Source organism: Alexandromys fortis, unplaced genomic scaffold (assembly GCF_014885135.2).
Source record: "Alexandromys fortis isolate MF-2015 unplaced genomic scaffold, M_Fortis_MF-2015_v1.1 scaffold_2_26212498_36691700, whole genome shotgun sequence".
In the NCBI taxonomy this organism is placed as follows: Eukaryota; Metazoa; Chordata; class Mammalia; order Rodentia; family Cricetidae; genus Alexandromys; species Alexandromys fortis.
In genome coordinates this window covers 4,351,128-4,369,734 of record NW_026067931.1, presented here as the reverse complement: position 1 = coordinate 4,369,734, position 18,607 = coordinate 4,351,128, and the positions used below count along the sequence as shown (strand labels likewise).

Sequence of the window (18,607 nt, the reverse complement as noted above, 5' to 3'; positions counted from 1 at the left end):
ATCAAAACCGAGACCATTCTGGGGTCTGCCGGAGACCCTGAGGTGCGCTGACAAGTATCTAAGTTTATATACCAAGTCTCCCTTAAAGGATCAATGCAAAAACAAAAACAAAAATAAAAAAAACTAAATAAAAATGGGTTCCTACTAAAGTAAATTCAAAGCAGGACTCCTCCCTCCCCATGCTCCAGCAGTGCCAGAATGTTTAGGGAATTGTCATGCCTTACAACCTCACTACGAATCTAATTACGAAAGGATTCTTGTTGCATTTGGAAGAAATAAATATGACTCAGAGAAAGAAGAGGACTGGGTGAGATGGTTCAATAAGGTATGTGCTGCCAACCCTAACGACCTGAGTTCAATCCCCAGGACCTACAGGACAGAAGGACAGAAATGACTCCTGCAAGTTGTCCTCTGACCTCTACATGTTATCAGTGACAGGTGCATGTGTGTGCAACAGATACACAAACCACACACACACACACACTATGAAATAAGTTTCAAACAAAGAAGGGCTTTTCCGTCAAACAGATGGAGTTTTCACTTTAGGTGCCGGGGTGGGGGGGGGATAAGCTGCAATTCTTAATGGAGCACTGTGAGTTCATAAATTATAGTGTGTGCTTTCTATAAAGGAATGCACTTTAGCTTTCCTTAGAGCAGAAATTACTTGAAAGCTAGAGCGAGACGGGTGATTTTCCTTTCTTAAAGGGCTGTTAATGAAGGTAATGGGTATTTCGAACCCATGCAAAAACTGCCTTCCATGAGACAGAGAACCTCACGATGTTTGCAGTGCGTATTTCAATGCATCTCACAAGAGGTCTTATTGTTTGAATGCTTACGTCCTTATGTCGCATGTGAACAACGCCTTCATTGTTCACGGGAATGTGGCTATGGGATCTGTGGTGGTGGGACTCCGTCGTTTGCATTCTTCTCTCATCTGCAGCAGTGGGAACCCAGGAACCCAACAGCCTAAGACAGCAGTTGTCGGCTGCAAACCCTGTCATGACAAGGTGGGGAACGTGCTTATGTGAACAGGAGGACTTGTGATGATAAATCCATATCTACAGAAATAAATACAGAAAGCGTTTATGAGCGCAGACTTTTGAGGAAATAAAAGAACAGAGACAATTAAGGATCCACTAGCGAATCATCATTGCAATAGCACTCACTGCCTTTCAGGATGTGCCCAACTTAGAAGGCAGTCCATTCAGAATATTAGGGAGACAACACCGGGCGTCCTGGGGGAAAACAGAATCAGGTGGCAGGTAGCAAGATCATTAATGGGAGCTTCAGCAGGACTTAAAGCCCAACTTCATTATATTTCTTGAAACTAAGAATAGCTTCTGAATGAGTACTCACAATCCTCCACAGACCTATTCCTCCTTAGGAGCTCCCCCTGTTCCCTTTCCAATTTAATGCAAGAAAAAGAAGAGAGAGCAGTCAGATATGGGTAGGGCAGCAGGAACAAAGGAAGCTCTTCAGAATGGAGAGGAGCTAAAACATCTGAGACGCCGTGAAGGTGCTCTCACCAGGGTTCAGGTCAGAGTTGTAGTTTGATGGCAGGCTATCACCAAGAAGTTAGGAAAAAAGTGATGTATAAATAAAATGACGATCCTACCAAAAAGCAATCTATAGATTAAATAAAATTGCCATCAAAATCCCAACACAATTCTTCACAGACCTGGAAAGAATCCTCAACTTCATATGGAAAAACAAAACAAAACAAAAAACCCAGGATAGCCAAAACAATCCTGTATAATAAAGGAATCACCATCTCTGACATCTAGCTCTAATACAGAGCTACAGTAATAAAAACAGTGTTAGCATAAAAACAAGACAGGTTGACCAATGAAATCAAATTGACGACCTGGATATTAATTCACACAACTATGAACACCTGATTTTTGACAAAGAAGCTAAAATTATACAATAGAAAAAAGAAAACATCTTCAACAAATGGTGCTAGTATAATGAGGTGTCAACAGGTGGAAGAATGAAAATAGATCCATATCTATCCCCATGCACAAAACTCAAGTCCTGACGGATTAAAGACCCTTATTATAAATATGAACCTGATAGAAGAGAAATTAGGAACTAGCTTTCAATGCATGGACATAGGAAATCATTTCTTAAATACAACACCAGTAGCACCGACACTGAGAGCAACAATAAATAAATAGGACCTCCTGAAACTGAGAAGCAATCTGTAAAGCAAAGCAAAGGACACAGTCAATAAGACAAAAAGGCAGTCTATTTAATGGGAAAAGATCTTCAGCAACCCCATATCAGACAGAGGACTTATCTCCAAAATATATAAAGAACTCAAAAAATTACACATCAAAAAAATAATCCAACTAAAAAATGGGGGTACAGATCTAAACAAAGAATTCTCAACAGAAGAATCTCAAATGGCAAAAGATATTTAAGGAAATGTTCAACATCCTTAGCCATCACGGAAATACAAATCAAAATGACTCTGAGATACCATCTTACACCAGTAGGAATGGCTAAGCTCAAAAACACAAATGATAACTTATACTGGAGAGGTTGTGGAGTAAGAGGAACACTCATCCATTGCTGGTGGGAAGGCAAACTTGTACTACTACTCTGGAAATCAGTATGGAGGTTTCTCAGAAAATTGGGAATCAACCTAATTCAGGACCCAGCAATACCACTGTTGGGCATATACCCAAAGGATGCTCAATTTATATTACAAGGACATTTGTTCAACTATGTTTATAGCAGCATTATTTGTAATAGCCAGAACCTGGAAGCAACACAGATGCCTCTTAACTGAAGAATAGATAAAGAAAACGTGGTACATTTACAAAATGGAGTATTATTCAGTGGTAAAAAAAAAAGTGACATCTTGAAATATGCATGCAAGTATATGGAACTAGACGAAAACATCCTGAGTGAGCTAACCAGACCCAGAAAGATGAGCATGGTATGTACTCTTAAGTGGATACTAGCTGTAAAACAAAGGATAAGAAGCTTATAGTCCATGACCCCAAAGAAGCTAAGTAACAAGGAGAGCCCTAAGAGTAACATATATAGATCCTCCTGGGAAGGGGAAATAGATAAGATCTCCTGAGGAAATTGGGAGCATAGGTGTGGGGGGAGAAGAGAGGGTGGAAGGGGAGGAGGAGGGAAGAAAGGAAGAGGTAGGAGAACTTGAAGAAACAGGATAGTCAAGATGGAGGAAGGATGGAAACAGAGAGCAAGGAAAGAGATATCTTGATTGAGAGAGCCATTATGGGGCTAGCAAGAAACCTGGCACTAGAGAAATTCTCAGGCACCTACAAGGATGACCTCAGCTAAGACCCTAAGCAATAGAGGAGAGGGTACTTGAACTGGCCTTGGCCTCTAGTCAGATAAATAACTATCTTAAATGTCACCATAGAACCTTCATCCAGCAACTGATGGAAACAGCAAAGACCAACAGTGGAGCACTGGGCTGAGCTACCAAAGTCCAGTTGAAGAGTGAGAGGAATGAGAATATGAGCAAAGAGGTCAAGACCATGATGAGGACACCCAGTGAAACAGCTTACCTGAGCTAATGAGAGCTCACCAACTCTGGTAGGACTGGGAAGGAACCAGCATAGGCCAAACTAGACCCTCTGAATGTGGGTGACAGTTGTATGGCTGGGGCCGACTGCAGGGCTACTGGCAGTGGGACCAGGCTTTATCCCTATTGCTTGTACTGGTTTTTTGGAACCCATTTTGGTCTTTGGATGGATACCTTGCTCAGCCTAGAAACAGTAAGGAGGGCCTTAGTCCTTCCTCAAAGCAATGTACCTATCCTCTCTGAGGAGTGGATGGAGGGTGGGGTGGGGGAGTAAGAGGAGGGAATGGGAGGAGGGGAGGAAGTGGGAACTGGGACTGGTGTGTATAACGAAAAAAGATAGTTTTTAAAATAAAATAAAAATAGAAAAAAGTAATGTATGTGACAGTGTAATAAATACCAACACACATATGGGAGCAGGGAAGAAGAGATCTTAATTAAGGGAGCCATTTTAGGGTTGGCAAGAGATTTGGCTCTAGAGGGGTTCCCAGGTGTCCAAGGGGATTTTCCCAGCTAGGTCCTTGGGCAGTAGAGGAGAGGGTGCCTGAACTGGTCTTGTCCCATAGCTACACTGATGAATATCTTGAATATCACCATAGAACCTTCATCTGGCGATGGATGGAGATAGAGACAGAGACCCACATTGGAGCACTGGACTGATCCCCCAAGGTCCAGTTGAAGAGCAGAAAGAGGGAGAAGATGAGCAAGGAAGTCAGGACCACAAGGGGTTCGTCCACTCACTTAGACAGTGTGACTGATCTAAGGGGAGCTCACCAAGGCCAGCTGGACTGGGACTGATGGAGCATGTGATCAAACCGGACTCTCTGAATGTGGCTAACAATGGGGGCTGACTGAGAAGCCAATGATAATGGCACTGTTTTTTTTTCTATTTATTTATTTATTAAAGATTTCTGTCTCTTCCCCACTGCTGCCCCCCATTTCCCTCCCCCAATTAAGTCCCCCTCCCTCGTCAGCCCAAAGAGCAATCAGGGTTCCCTGCCCTCTCTTAGGACTGGAGGGGGAGGAGGAGAGGGATAGGGGGGAAGTAGGAGGAAAATGGGGGGAGGGGAGGAGGTAGAAATTTTTAATGGTATTATTTATAAAGCAAAAAAATTAAAATGTTTGGATTTTAAAAAACAGAAACAAAAACAAAACAATACCAACACACATACAATTTCCTTACTGATGCACTGGATGGAAGGAACACACAGACATAACACGAGCTGAAGGGAGATACAATGGGAACCAGGGGTGTGCTGGTGCAGGCGAGACTGACTGCCCACACAGCTCATGAGGAATCCGTCTGTAAGCTGGGCCTGTACACGCACCTGACGCTGCCACACTGCATGAAGCTTTTACACAGACGTCACTTCAGAATCACAGACTGACACGCACACCCCATGCAGCAGAGATGGAACATAGGGCCTTGCATGTCCTGGGCAAGAACTCAACCACTGAAATATTATTTTTTTCTTGTTGGATATTTCTTTTCTTCTTTTTTTTTTTAAAAAGAAAACAAGCTAACCTTTTCATTACACATACCAATCCAAGTTCCCACTCTCTCCTCCTCCCATTCCCTTCATCTTCCTCCCCACCCCCAATCTATTCCTCAGAAAGGGTAGGCACATTGCTTTGGGGAAGCTCCAAGGCCCTCCCTACTATATCTAGGCAAAGAGAATAGGTTCCCAAAATACAAGCAATAGGCTGCCAGTACAAGCAGTAGGAATAAATCCTGGTACCACTGCCAGTGGGTCCCTCAGTCTGCCCCATCCATACACCTGTCACCCATTTTCAGAGGGTTTAGTTTGGTCCTATGCTGGTTCCTTCCCTGTCCTCCCAGAATTGGTGAGCTCCCATTAGCTCAGATAAGCTGTTTCTGTGGGTATCCCCATCATGGTCTTGACCTCTTTGCTCATATTCTCTTTCCTCCCACTCCCCTTGAAATATTAAGGTGGACATACCAGCATAAAATAGAAATAGCCATTCCATATTTAACTGAGTTCTCCCCTTTCTGCCTTCCAACCTAGTGCTCCAAATACGCCAGCTTTACTAAGTCACGTGTTTAGATGAATCAAGTCTACAACTGTAGCTAGAAAACAGATGAAGCTATGATGCTGACATGGATACAGCGTTATTTTGGAAAGACTAAAAGTCAAATATCAGGGCCACCTCTGCCATCCAATGGCCTCTCTTTAGGAAGCTCTGCCATTTAAGCTGTGTGGAGGTGCCAGCAGGGCCCTTGTCTTCCTCATGTAGCTCATCCTCAACAAGAGGCTGCTGACGGGCATTTCGAGGACAAGGTGTGACGCATGCTTGAGAAAGTCAACATTGATGTTTCAGAAAATTCTCTCTGGGGCACATTTATTTCCTGGTTAAGAAGCGAGTGACTGATCCCAGAATGCCTTGGATGGGCTTCTTCGAGGACTGGTACCCAGAATCCAACCAGACAAAAGGAGGACCAGCACACATTCAGAAAGTAAGGAAACGACAGCACAATCCATGGTCCCTTTCTTCTTCCAATTCCTGTCCAGAAATGCTATGAGAGATCAACCCATCAAGTGGCCCCACCTGACTGCAGGGGAGCAAAAGGGAAGGAGTGGGAAAAGGAGGCAATCTCCTGCCCCAGCCTCTCAAGTAGCTGGGATTCCAGCACCTTCCACCTAAGCACAGCAATCACACATGCTTTTATTACAGTGGTGTTGAACGTGGGATGAACAGTATAACTGAGGGCAAAGGGTTAGATTTTCACAATAGAGAAAATAAATGAAGAGCAAACCCTGATCCCCCACTACCACCCAGCTGTAAATAATAAGAAAAACCCAACACTGGCCAGATCACAGAAACCAACTGATACTCATCCTCTTATGGTCAACTGTATATGAATGTCACTTCTATAAAATAATTAACAGGATATAATGTTAGCCTTTCTATACCCACACGAGTGAGTGACGTCTATCCTGCAGTTACACGGCAGCATCTTCTGTCGTGTGCTGACAGCCTTCTCTTTTTCTCCTCTCATTCCAGCACAATGCCTTCAGGTCTGTCTAAGTAATGTAATTTACTAGAGTGGAATTCCCTTGGTACTCCGCGCAGCACTTGGTGACAGTATCATTTATACGCTGGTGTCACGGCCTGACACTGATACATTGGCCTTCATCGTGCGCTCCCAGTAGAGCATGCAATTTCACCTTCTGCTGTGCCCTTCTGCAGTGAGCATGTACAAATTTACTCTATTCAGCCCTAATTACAAACCTTGGTTGAAATGCTCTCATTAGATTTATATTTCGCACTCCAAACGTCAATCTTACTGAAAATTTCACTTTTTTTTTTCCTGAGGATTTATCCATTAGCCATAAACTCTAAAGCATTTCATGACTGAGTGCATTAAACTAGCAATGCGGACATGCACTTAAAATACATCATTAGAGTAAATCTCCATTGCAAATGCTTTATATTATTCAACCAAAGGAATAATGAGCCCAGCCTGGCCACTACCCTCAAATTGCACATGAAGGACAGGTTAAAACCATTGTTGTGCCATGCATCAGTGCGATGGATTTCAGAATCTTTGTCATTCCTCACAAAGGTGTGGAAGGAAGTCACAGCCGGAGCCTAATTCTTCATCTTCTCCTGGCTATGATTTTCACAGAAGCTTCAGTGGCCAAGTGCAATGAGGCTGCCAAGGATAATGGCGTGTGTGTGTGTGTGTGTTGTGCATGTTCATGTGTGCACACATGTGTATGTGTGTATGCTGAAGCTGTGTCTTTAACACCAGGAGCTCTGGAAGTCACCTGGAAGCATGCGCTCTGTGGGAAAGGATTCTTCCACTTCACTTAAGAGAAATCTAGGTAGAAAGTGCAATCTGCCTACACTGTGGGAGGTAGGCTGTGTCCCTAAGGCAAGTCATCCCGGTCGTCAATCCAAGAAATGTCTCCGCTACAGACTGCCAGGTACTGATACTAAAATCCAGAGGATCTACTGATACTAAGACACAGGCTACAATCAACTGTGGTACCTAACATGGTAGAATAATCACGAGAAGGATCCCGAAGTTAAAAACAAACAGATGACGAAGGATGTGCACGGCAACCAGCAAACTGTTCATTTCAGAGCTTACTGGTCTCATACATCACTTCTTGTCAAGCCCCAGGTGAGGCAGAGTCAAGGCACTGCCACAATTTCTTCTTTAATTTGATAAATGAGAACCAGCATCCCAGAAGGTCATGAAGGAGACTGAAGGAAAGCCTGCTCTGAACTCTTAACTGTCCGATTCCAACCAAGGCTTCTAAAGGTTAACCCAAAAGTCATGTGATGTTTATAACCATACCTTTGCATTACAAAATAATAGATTCACTTTGTAGTAGACAACTGGCAGTGGGGGAAAAAAGACTCTGAGGTGGGCATGTATACATTATAGGAAACAGAATAATTAACAAAAATTTAATTAATAATTAATTAAAAAATAATGAAAACCAAAACAGCACTAACCATCTTCTGCCTGTTAGCATTTGGTCATCTTAATGGCTGATCAGTAACCAACATCATTATGTATGCAAGTTTCCTCTAGGGAGAGACAATACCATGGAAGCTAATTGCCCCTGAAGTTTTGCTAGTTCCCACCTGAAATATTTAAAAGCTTGCTTGATTACAACATTAGCGCAGCCACTTTCGTAATGTATACCAGCAGGTACTACAACTAACATGAACAGATGTGAGAACTAAAATATCCAGGCTTCAATAAAAAGCATAGTGTGAGGACAAAAATAACTGAATACGCTCAGTGCTAATCTACAAAGGAAGGAGCGCACACTGTGTCCGTGTCATTGTGAAATCAAATAACCCGGCAGGCAGCATTAGGAGGCTATAAAGAACCTAACTGCTCTGTAAATGCCCTTACCCTCTCCGTGAGAAACAGTGACCCAGAGGCTGATCCTTGGTGCATGAAATCCTAAAATTTCTACTACAGACGCACAGGAGAACCTCCAATGTCCCGACATGCTCCAGCACATCGTCAAGATACAGTAGCATGAGTAAGAACGACACCAGCATCGCTCACTGCGCACAGCTCCGGCTCCGCACCTTACGTCATTACCTCATCCAATCCTACAGGCACCCGATGATGCAGGGACTGACTGCGCCTTTTCCCATTTTCAGAAAAAGATGCTCAGGTCTAGGGAGGCGAAGCAGACAGGTCCAGGTCAACAGGTCTCCTGGCTAAGCTTTGGGCCAGGGTCTCCCTTCTCTCAGAGCTCTCGTCTCTCTTCAGCCGCGGCGGCGTCAGAGGACTGCCACAGCCAGGGGTGTGGGACATAACGCTTTCATGACTGAGGCTGCTGATCGGCTGCCCTCTTGACGCATCTGTTTCATAGACTGCATCAAATCCAAAAAGCTCGGTGCCCTTGCAGACACTCCTTCTCTGGAAATGCCGCAGCCCTTTAGTCAGTGGGATGGGACAGCACCAACTCTGGGATCACTAAGGTACAAATTTCCCTGTGACACCACTTCTCTTTGGTGTTCCGTCTAGCCACAGACTGAGACATTATCATCTACTGTGGTTGCAGGGGACTCTGAAGGCAGATGAAGGGAGTTTTTACGTGGTCAACTGCTCCTCTAACATCTGTGTTTACGGAGAGCACTTAGGGACAGGTGTGCACTGATTCTGGTTCCTAGCACATTCATTTTCTGATCTCTAGAGCAGCACGGCTAAGTGACCCTCTTCTCTTCTCGCCGCTCTGAGCTGATAAGAAATAACTTTCTAGCAATTAGCCTTAAGATGGATACGCACAACAGCCTTTGAAACGAGGCCGGAGCTGTGTAGATGGACTCAGGGATCTCACCACCTGCATCACCAGCACACTTTGTATGTGCGTGAATTAAGCTTTTCTTCCTTTAGAAGGGGAAGATGACAAACCATCATGTGTAGACAAACAGAAAAAAAAAACCTGGCTGCCCTTTGGTATTTAAACAGAGACACTTATTTCCTAATATACCCCCTTACTAGACGGATGCGAAGACGTGGGCAAGTCAGTCATCAGAATTAACAGAGTGATTTTGCTTGCACTACACATTCTGATTTGTATGAATCTTATTTTTAGCCAGGCACAAAGGGCAATCGATGGAAAATCTTATTCTAACCGCTACTTTTTCTGAGCCACCCACACTGCTCCACCTACCGCGCAGCTTCACCAATGTAAAAACCCAGCCCAGGTTTGTCCTAACAAGGGATGCAAAGTGGCTACAATGTGTGACACTTTTTCCAGTCACTGTTTGTACTTTCGTTCTTTTTCTGTATCAGGACTTTCATGGAAAACAAAGCTGACTTATCTCCGGGCCTGTTCCAGGTCTCTAAGGTAGTAGGTAATTCAGTGTGCAGACAAGAGTGCCACGAACCGCACGCCAGACAGACTCTGGTAAATAAAGGTGCACCAAAAACTCTCCTGTGAATCAGGAAAGGTGACATCAGGGCAGGTGACCTCCAACATTTTGCTGCGAAACAATGCTATTTTAACATCTTCCCGTGGACAACTGTGACGCCAGAAGCACTACCAGGTACAAAACAGGCTTGGAGAATTTTTTTGTTTTTTTTTTTTTTTGCCAAAGTTAAGCCTAGCACTTGGCTGCCATCTGCTTTTGAGTCTGCAGTGGCCAGTGTTTAGCAAAACACATCAGCCCCACACCAGCTCTCCCCTTCCGTGGGTCTTTCTGTGGGCTTTCACCACACTCTGCCACTCCACAGCCAGAAGCCGACCAACCTTTAACTATCATGTGGCTGTCCCCGCGGGGTGAGGTATCTGACGCTGACACACAACGACCTCGACAGCACTAAAAACAAAACAACCAACCATCAAAGATGATTCTGCTAGGCGCGCGGAGAAGATAGAGGCTTTTCTCAATTGCAACCTCCTCAGATCTCTAAGGAAAAGTTACCAAGGTCTTACAGAGCCGATGAAAATGCTCAATCTCTTGAGCCCCCTCCCTAAAAAACAACCGAGAAGCAATGCGGGTGTTGACTCAAAGTCCAGTTCAGCAAAAGGAATTAAGACACACAAGGAATCAGCTGCGAGAACAGCACCATTACCTGTGCACGCGCTCATTGTCCAGAAACTAGAGGAGCCATCCCCTTCACTCTCTGGTGGTGAACGCACACCCTGCACGGTTAAGATCGTCTTCTGCCTGTGTGGTTCTAGAACTGACGAGAAGCCTCAGAAAGTCCTTCTGGGGCTCTGGTCCACTCTCGTCAGCCTCCGACTTGTATAGTAAAAACAGAGGCAATTAAGTATTATGAAAAAGTGGGTCACACACCACTGAGAAACAACCACACCGCCCCCAAGTCAGACACCAAATGACTGTGCTGTGACAGATGGGAGGGGTCTGAACACAGTGAAAGCAAAACTTTTATGTGGTAAGGAACATTTTAGTTTTCACTAGTCTAGAGAAAGTTAATCTCAATGTCAATGACAAAGCTAACTCCCTCCTGGCATGCTCTCGAATTTGTTATATGACAAAGGCTGGCTATTAATATCATGAGAAATTCATAAATAATGTCATTAGCAATCTGAGGGATGGTTTCAGGCTTCGCGATGTACCCAGCCTAGCAGCAGGTGCTCCGACCCAGTGAAACAAGGTGACCAAATCGAAAATGAAGGTGCCAGATTCTCGTTATCAGTATTAGCATCTCTTTGCCAGGGGAGGATCAAGGTGCTGTACACTGCTTTTCCACACCTGTACCCAGTCGGATGTCCAACACACTTGAGGATGCTTACTAAAGTGCCATCAATTGCTGGGTGAAGACAGTAAAACCAAGAGAGCCGGAGGGCTTGCATTCATTCACCGATCACCTGACAGCCATAGAAATAGTCACATTGATCTATATATAGAGAGTCACTGTTCCAGAAAGGACACAGGGGATCTAAACGATGCAAAGAAATCCCCCTGTCAAGGAACTTAGCATCTTGTGTATAGGAGAAGATAAAATCTCCAAAGACCCAATTTGTAACCAGATCTCTCCAGCAGCTGCCTACTACATTCTTCCTATTCTAACATAAGGAATGTGAACGGCACTACTCACCAGCCTCAAACAACCACTTAGGTTTCACCTGGCTCTTCTCTCAGGGCCTTAGCCCCTGCTTAGCCCTGGCTAAGTGTGGGAGTCATCCCAACCTGAAGTTGATGCCCTCTCTACAGGGCAGCAAGGACTTTCAGACTCCGAGAGCCATGCATCAGAGCACAGTGGTCTGGGCAGACCACTTTCAGGAAGGAAGAAGGCAAGGCTGGGGGAAAACTGGCTCCAAACACAAGAAGGCAGACACTTGAGTGGAATCAGACTTTTACTGGAATCCATATTGTTTGGATTATGGATGAGGAACGGGGGAAGGAGGCTCCAAGTCAGCCTCTCCTGTGTCAGCGTATCCTGGCTTACTGTGAACTAACTATGGATTTTAAAGCAACCCGGCACTGTGACCAGATCTAACACCAAAATCATCTGTACACAAGCAAATCTTTCTCTTATGAATCCAGAAGTTGCAAAGGTTTTGCAAGTCCACTGGATTTTTTTTTTTTTTTGTAATTGAATGCAGGAATGAGAATGATGGGTTAGGGACACTTCCACCTGATCAAGATATGGGTGAGTCCACACGTGTCTGTGTAAGAGCTGAGTAATAGCGCTTGAAGGGAAAAGAAGAAAGGAGATCTTTGTCCTGTAACATGATGTCTAATCAATGCCACTATTTTCAAGTTGCACGGTATAATCAGAACAGAGTACTGCTTACGAATTTGAACTTGTTGATTAAAAATGGTTTGGAGAAATACACAAAAATCCATGGTATAGGTAACTTGTATCCTGGTAGCTAGATTAGAAGGAACATTTGATTTTATTCTTTTATGTGACTTCAGCTTATGTAGTATAAACATGTACCTAATGAAATCTCATCCACGATGAACCACTTACGAAAGACAGTATTATTCAGTGTGTCTGGGCTGTGTAAGGGTACCCTGAGACCCATACGATAAACTGGCTGACATGCTTCTCAGGGCGAAGCTGTTGTTTACTTTTGTAAGAAGAAATGCAAAGTTACCTCTGCTTTGCCAAGAGGAAACAATTCTTTTTTGGATTGTGACTTTTTCTAGGAATTAGAATAGTTAAAATATAGGACTCATTTAATAATCCGACCTGGTGTCAATCAGGTGTGGAATAGGGGAAAAAATCTTCTAGACACAAGAGCTTCCAACGATTCAGGGCTTCAATAACCTCGCTAGCGTGCAGAATTTCACAGACCATGTCCTACGGGCAGAAGAGCAGGAACACGTCTCAACATACCCATTCTTTGCATTTCCTGTCACCCCTACTGCAGACACCAGGCCTGCTCGTGTCTGAACGGGGTTCCTAGAAGGGTAAGCTGCTATCGTGCCCTCAACATGAAGGCTCAGTGGTCTGGTAGGAGAGTGTGTTAGAACTGCTACACCAAGGTTAACATACGAAGGAAGCCAGAGGGACCAGAAAGACTGGAAGCCCCTCCTCGTCTGGGTTTCATCTAACAAAGAGAACATGTGAGAAAAACCAAAGCCTGTGACATACAAATGTGGGAGGGGGTGTTATGAAACCCAGGGGCCTGGACCTTACGGCCCAGCTCTGTGGGGCTTTCCCCCAGCTCGGCAGCCCGCTTGCTGTCTTTGGAATGCTTTGGACACTCTCACTTTCTCTGACCTCCCCTGTGCCCTGCTGCCGTGCAAAGCCGATGCTGAACATGGTGGCTCTTAAAAACGATCTTAAAAAGGCAATGATTTCTCTCTTCTCTTCTACCATCCTCCTCCCAGAAGCCCCTGAGATTCACCTCTTGCCTGCCCAGTGGTTTTCTCTCAAACTCTAATAAAAACATCCTTGAGCTTCCTTCTGAGTCTGTTTTTTTTAAATGCACACACACACACACACACACACACACATATATAGTGTGTGTGCACACATGTGTGTAAATGTGTATCACGGTACAGGTGTGGAGGTCAGAGGACAACTTCCAGGAGTCAGTTCTTTGCTTCCCCCATGCGGGTTCCAGGGATCAAACTGAGACTGTCAGGTGGTGGCAAGCGTCTTTAACTGCTAAGCCATAGTGCTAGCCCGAGCCCATTTTAAAATTCTTTTATTAATGCGGCTAAGAACCCACAAAAGGGAACCCTGAATTCCCCTGTAGCAGTGAGAAGTGTCATTTCACTAGTGACAGGTGCACCCTCAGTCACCTCTTTAGTACTCAGTGGGCTGGAGGCTACTGGAATAAACTGATAAAGCATTTATGTGGCCGGGGCTATTACTTGGGAGGAAACTTCACAGTGCAGTACAGCTCAGCTTCTTTGGAGACTCTGGAGGTTTTGATTAGTATATTAACATATGCTCCCATGCTGGCAACATCACCCCCTTGTACTATTAGCATGCATGCAAAAATGAAAATTAATTTTGATTGTTCCGTGAATAGACTATAATTGTGAACAGAGTCTATTGTAAACGATCGAATCAAACGTTTTTCTAAAAACAAACCAACAGAACTGACTCAAAAATTGTGTCCATGGGGTTAGTGTCGGCATCACTCTTGAAGGCAATTATGTCACAGCTTATAGATTATTCCTAAAACACACAGAGAAATCTACCCCTTAATCCTGGAAAAGACTCCGTTCTCTCAAGAATGCCTATGAAAGTTTTCCTGTGTTGTTGTTTTCTATCCTGTGCCAATGTGTTAGAGTCTCTGATGGTGCAGGGAAACCTTGGTACTAGAGAACGAGGAGATGCTTGCTTTGGTATTCTGCTTAACGACAAGGAGTAGCTGCTTTCTGGCGAAGATCCTTAGAAAGCAACATCCAGATCTAATTCTAACGCATTCAGCTACTCTCGCTGATTTCAGCATGGAAGAGGCTGAAGCTGCAGTACCCTCCGGTGAGTCCCTCCCTCACAGAAAACTAAAGCTGTCTTGTTTTCTGAGCCTTGATCTCTGAAGAAGGGAAGTGGATGTGAGAATAGGATGGGGAGTGTGAAGGGCTGGGGTGTGGAGTTGGAAGGTTAGCCAACCCATGGCCTGGTTTTCTCCGTTCAGGTACCTTCAGGAGAATGCCAGCATCTGGAACTTCTAAGGAACAGGAGGGCCAATAAGCAGAGCCCCTGAGTTCTTTCTACTGTGTGTCATTTTATCTGCATATTATCTTGCTTGTTGGTCTCTTCTGGGGAAATCCAACAGGTGCTGCAATTGTGTCAGCTGAACTCACGGGGTTCATGGATCTTGATTAAATTCTACGTCTGCATGATCTCAGATCATATTTAGGTGCTGTAGGTTCGTGAGGATAGCAGAGGTGAATTCATCCTTAGTTTCTTCTCCCTTACACCTGTTTTTCCTTTCTACAGTAAACTTTAGTTTTACTGTTTTCCCCCATAGCATTTGAGCCAAAAGCCTTTGAAGCATTGCCATGGCCTGAACAGCCTAAGTAAAACAAAGACTTGATTTCCAAGAAGGTTTGGAAAGTCTAGCCTGAGGAGGAGGGGATGGGTTAGTATGTGTCATCCTTGAATTCCAATGACTTTGTTTAATCTTCATTCTGGTCATACCATTTCTTTAAGCCAAATTTCCATGTGTATGGGTGTGCATTCACACAAGAAGCCTTAATAGCTTAGGGGGGGGGCATACAATCATTTAGAACACTGGCTTCTGCGCTTATCCCCCACCCTCACACACACTTATACTTCCTGTCAATGAAACTGAAAATTATCCATCGGTATCTGTCCTTGGATCCTTAGGTATGGCCTGTCCCAGGGATAAAGTCTAAAGACAGCCAAAGATCGGAAGAAAACATGCTACCAGTCCCAGTGGGAATCTGCTGGCTGGGCTTCCAGGCCAGTTTTGTAGAAACGAGACAAGGTAAAAAGCGAGATGACCAGTGTTGGGTGGACTAAGCCGTGCTTCCCACTGGACTACAGGTGGGTCGCTCCCTGACCTCTTCCGGGACTTACCGGCATTGTAATGCCTGCTCCTCTCAGCAGTACAGTGACGGGGGCGGAGGTGGGTCTTTCTTCCCTGGCTGGTTTCTCTCATGCGGTCACCTCCACCAAGCAAGAAGACCCATTAAGAGCAAGAGTCAGGCTCACAGCTCCATGACACTGCTCCAGGCTGTGTCGGCCCAGGAACCTCCCCGGGAAATGGAGCATCCTCACCACATACCTCCTTTCACCCTAGCAAGGCAACTTCCGCCACACAGTGTGGAGTTTGGTAGAGACTGTGACTGTTAACGGCAAACTCCTGCGATAGTTTCCCTCAGGGGCATTTTTGCTATGTCAGGGATTCCATTCCTGTGGTTGAGCCTCTGCCCTCGCTGTGTCTGGGGGTGACATAAAAGACAGCAGGATGGGAGAGTCATGCCAGATGCCCCCGCACCCCGGGAAGCTTCAGCTTCCCTGTCAAGAACCAGCCTTCTTAAAAGGAAGAGTGTGCGCTGCTATTTAGTTGCTTTTAAGACTGCGTTAGAATATAACCTAAAATGCTGTTTTATTCCTTTTTAAATGGACAGTTTGGCGATATTAAGAACATAGACATTATTGTGCAACTAACCACCACCATCAACTACCAAAACGTCAACTTTCCCAGCCCACACTGGACCCACTAAACCACAAACGCCACAACTCTGCCCCACTGTTGACAGCAAGCAGTCTACTTCTGGACTGTGTGTTTGACGGCTCCGGGCACCTCATATAAGCGCCAACGCTGAACACGTCCAGCTGACTTCACTTAGCATAACACAGTTGGGTGGCGATTACTTTATTAACAGTGACTGTTCTCAATTCTTAAGTGTTCTAATTAAAAGAGTTGCAAATCCCAAGTGCTACTTTGAGTGACCACACTTGCCACACCCAAATAAAATGTTAGAAATCATAGTGTATTACCACACACAGATTTAAAACTTCCAGAAATTCTTCAGACAGTTCCTGGACAGGACAGTAGCACTATTACAATTTTATATCCGCAGTTATTTAATGAAATAAAAGAAAAACACTTAATAATTCTACAGTGAAAACTTAGAAACATACAACACGTGTACAGGCATGTGTATAGATCTGTATGTATACTTAACTGTATCCAAGTGAGCATTTGCTTAGCCAAACTTAATTTTTTTTTTTTAAATCAGTGTTGGGTGAACTGTCCTTGTCTTTGGCAGGTAAGCAGTTATCCTTTTGGTAGCTAACACAGTAAGGAGATGACCATAAAATCTGCCAGTACTGAAGTCTCGGAGACCCATAACAGCTGGGCCCTGCTGATGGGTTATTTACTGGAGGTGTGCCTCCCTTCATGTGTCCCTTGTAAATGCAGCTACATGTCAGCGTAGCAGGGAGGGGAGCAACAGATTCTTGAACCCTGGGAGAAGGACTTTCCCTTTGGACCTACCAAACACGGCAAACACACCTGACAAGGGACTGTGGCCCTTGCTAACAGCCACACTATTATTCTGACCTTCTAAAGCCCAAGGACAAACAATGGTCAGAACTATAGGAAGGGAGCTGGTGAGTGGTCAGGCTGAACTTTCCAGCTGAAGCTGCCGTGCAAGCCCTAAAGTTGTTTGCTGAGACACGCGTCCATGCACTAAGCACAGGTTCTACTTGTTTGTTTGTTTGATTGATTTTGTTTTTCGAGAACAGGGTTTTTCTGTGTAGCCCAGGCTGTCCTGGAACTTGCTTTGTAGACCAGGCTGGCCCCAACTAATGGACATCCCCCTGCCTCTGAGTGCCTGGATTAAAGGTGTATGCCATCCCCTGCCCAGCCAGATTCTACATTTTAATGCATTTAATATTAAAATGTATTGTTTCTTAACATCACTATCCACCCCTCTCACACACAAAGCAGTGATTCTCAAAGCGAGGGCCTTGGAGCAACTGTACCAACATCACTTGGAAACTGTTAGCAAAGCCGACTGCTGGCTGGCACCAGACCTACTGGTTCAGACCTGCTGGTCATGAAAGCGAACACTTGAGAACCACCAGGCTAAGGAAGCAGGACTCTAGGGAATCCAGCCCTTGTTTCCTGCTTCATTTGCAATTCTCACGATGCTTTGTTAAAAGAAAGGCAATTTTTGTGTGCGTGGGTTCCCGGTGTCGTCACCTCATACTTACCCCTGTGTAGGTGAGAAAAAGCAATCTTAGGAAAAACTTACATATAATTTCCCCAGGTCCTGTCCTGGCTTCGAGTCTTAGGATGCCGGGAACGGGGCAGAGGCAGAGATGTGAAGGCTACAGCGATCCATTCAGACATGGACCCCAACGCTCAGCGAGGCAACCTTGTGACAGATCAGTGAGCATCCACCTAGACCCAAAGGAAAGTCCATTACTACAGTAAACGCTGCACATGGCAATGCTCCTGCCTCAGAACAGCTCCTCCTCTTTGAGCAATACAGTACTCCACTATGGTTCTGGCATGCCTCTCGACTGAACCACATAGGCAGAGCAACAAAATCGCCCTGGATACCAATATCTGGGCTCTACTCAAGCGGAAGACCTCTTCCCCAGGTGCTTCCTGCAGGCGAGCATCTCTTACCGCATGCTCTCCTGAACCCAAAGACAACTCGGGGTGGCCAATCTCTAATCATTTTATCATCTCCTGGATCATCTCAGAAGGCTTTCTTCAACAAATCCAAACACCCCAGTTTAGAGACCTAAGAGGATGTGCTAACTAGAGGCGATTCTAAAAGACATCATTAACTTGTGAATCCTGGCTGACCATGATGCCTCAAATGTGTTCATCTTCAAATCAGTACGATTTGGTTGGCTTTAGCCCAACCTCATATCCTCATATCAGACTTTCATCCATAAAACTAGAAATATTTATTTTCTCTGATGAGTTAATGTTTATTGTAGATCACATAAAAACAGGTCAGAGTATAAAGAAATAAATAATGAATAATGATAACCATGACCAATAAATTATTAAGGATATTTTGTCACTTAGGCTTATAGTCCCTTCACGGTAACTCTTGCACTCGGATAACCACACAATTCGTATTTATTTTTTATTTGAGAGTACAGGGTGC

The 18,607-nt window shown here is 44.6% G+C and overlaps 1 protein-coding gene across 2 annotated transcripts in view; it reads right to left on the bottom strand.

Annotated features, from left to right (window-relative positions):
* The window catches only part of Bach2 (BTB domain and CNC homolog 2), a 336,584-nt gene that overhangs the window by 139,927 nt on the left and 178,050 nt on the right, over positions 1–18,607 (bottom strand). The window contains exon 3 of one of the 2 annotated variants that reach the window (XM_050145479.1): positions 17,735–17,883. The exons of the other annotated variant lie outside the window; for it this stretch is intronic. The gene's annotated coding sequence lies outside the window, so the exon portion shown is untranslated. The remainder of the gene's footprint in view (positions 1–17,734; positions 17,884–18,607) is intronic. 2 annotated transcript variants of the gene reach the window in all.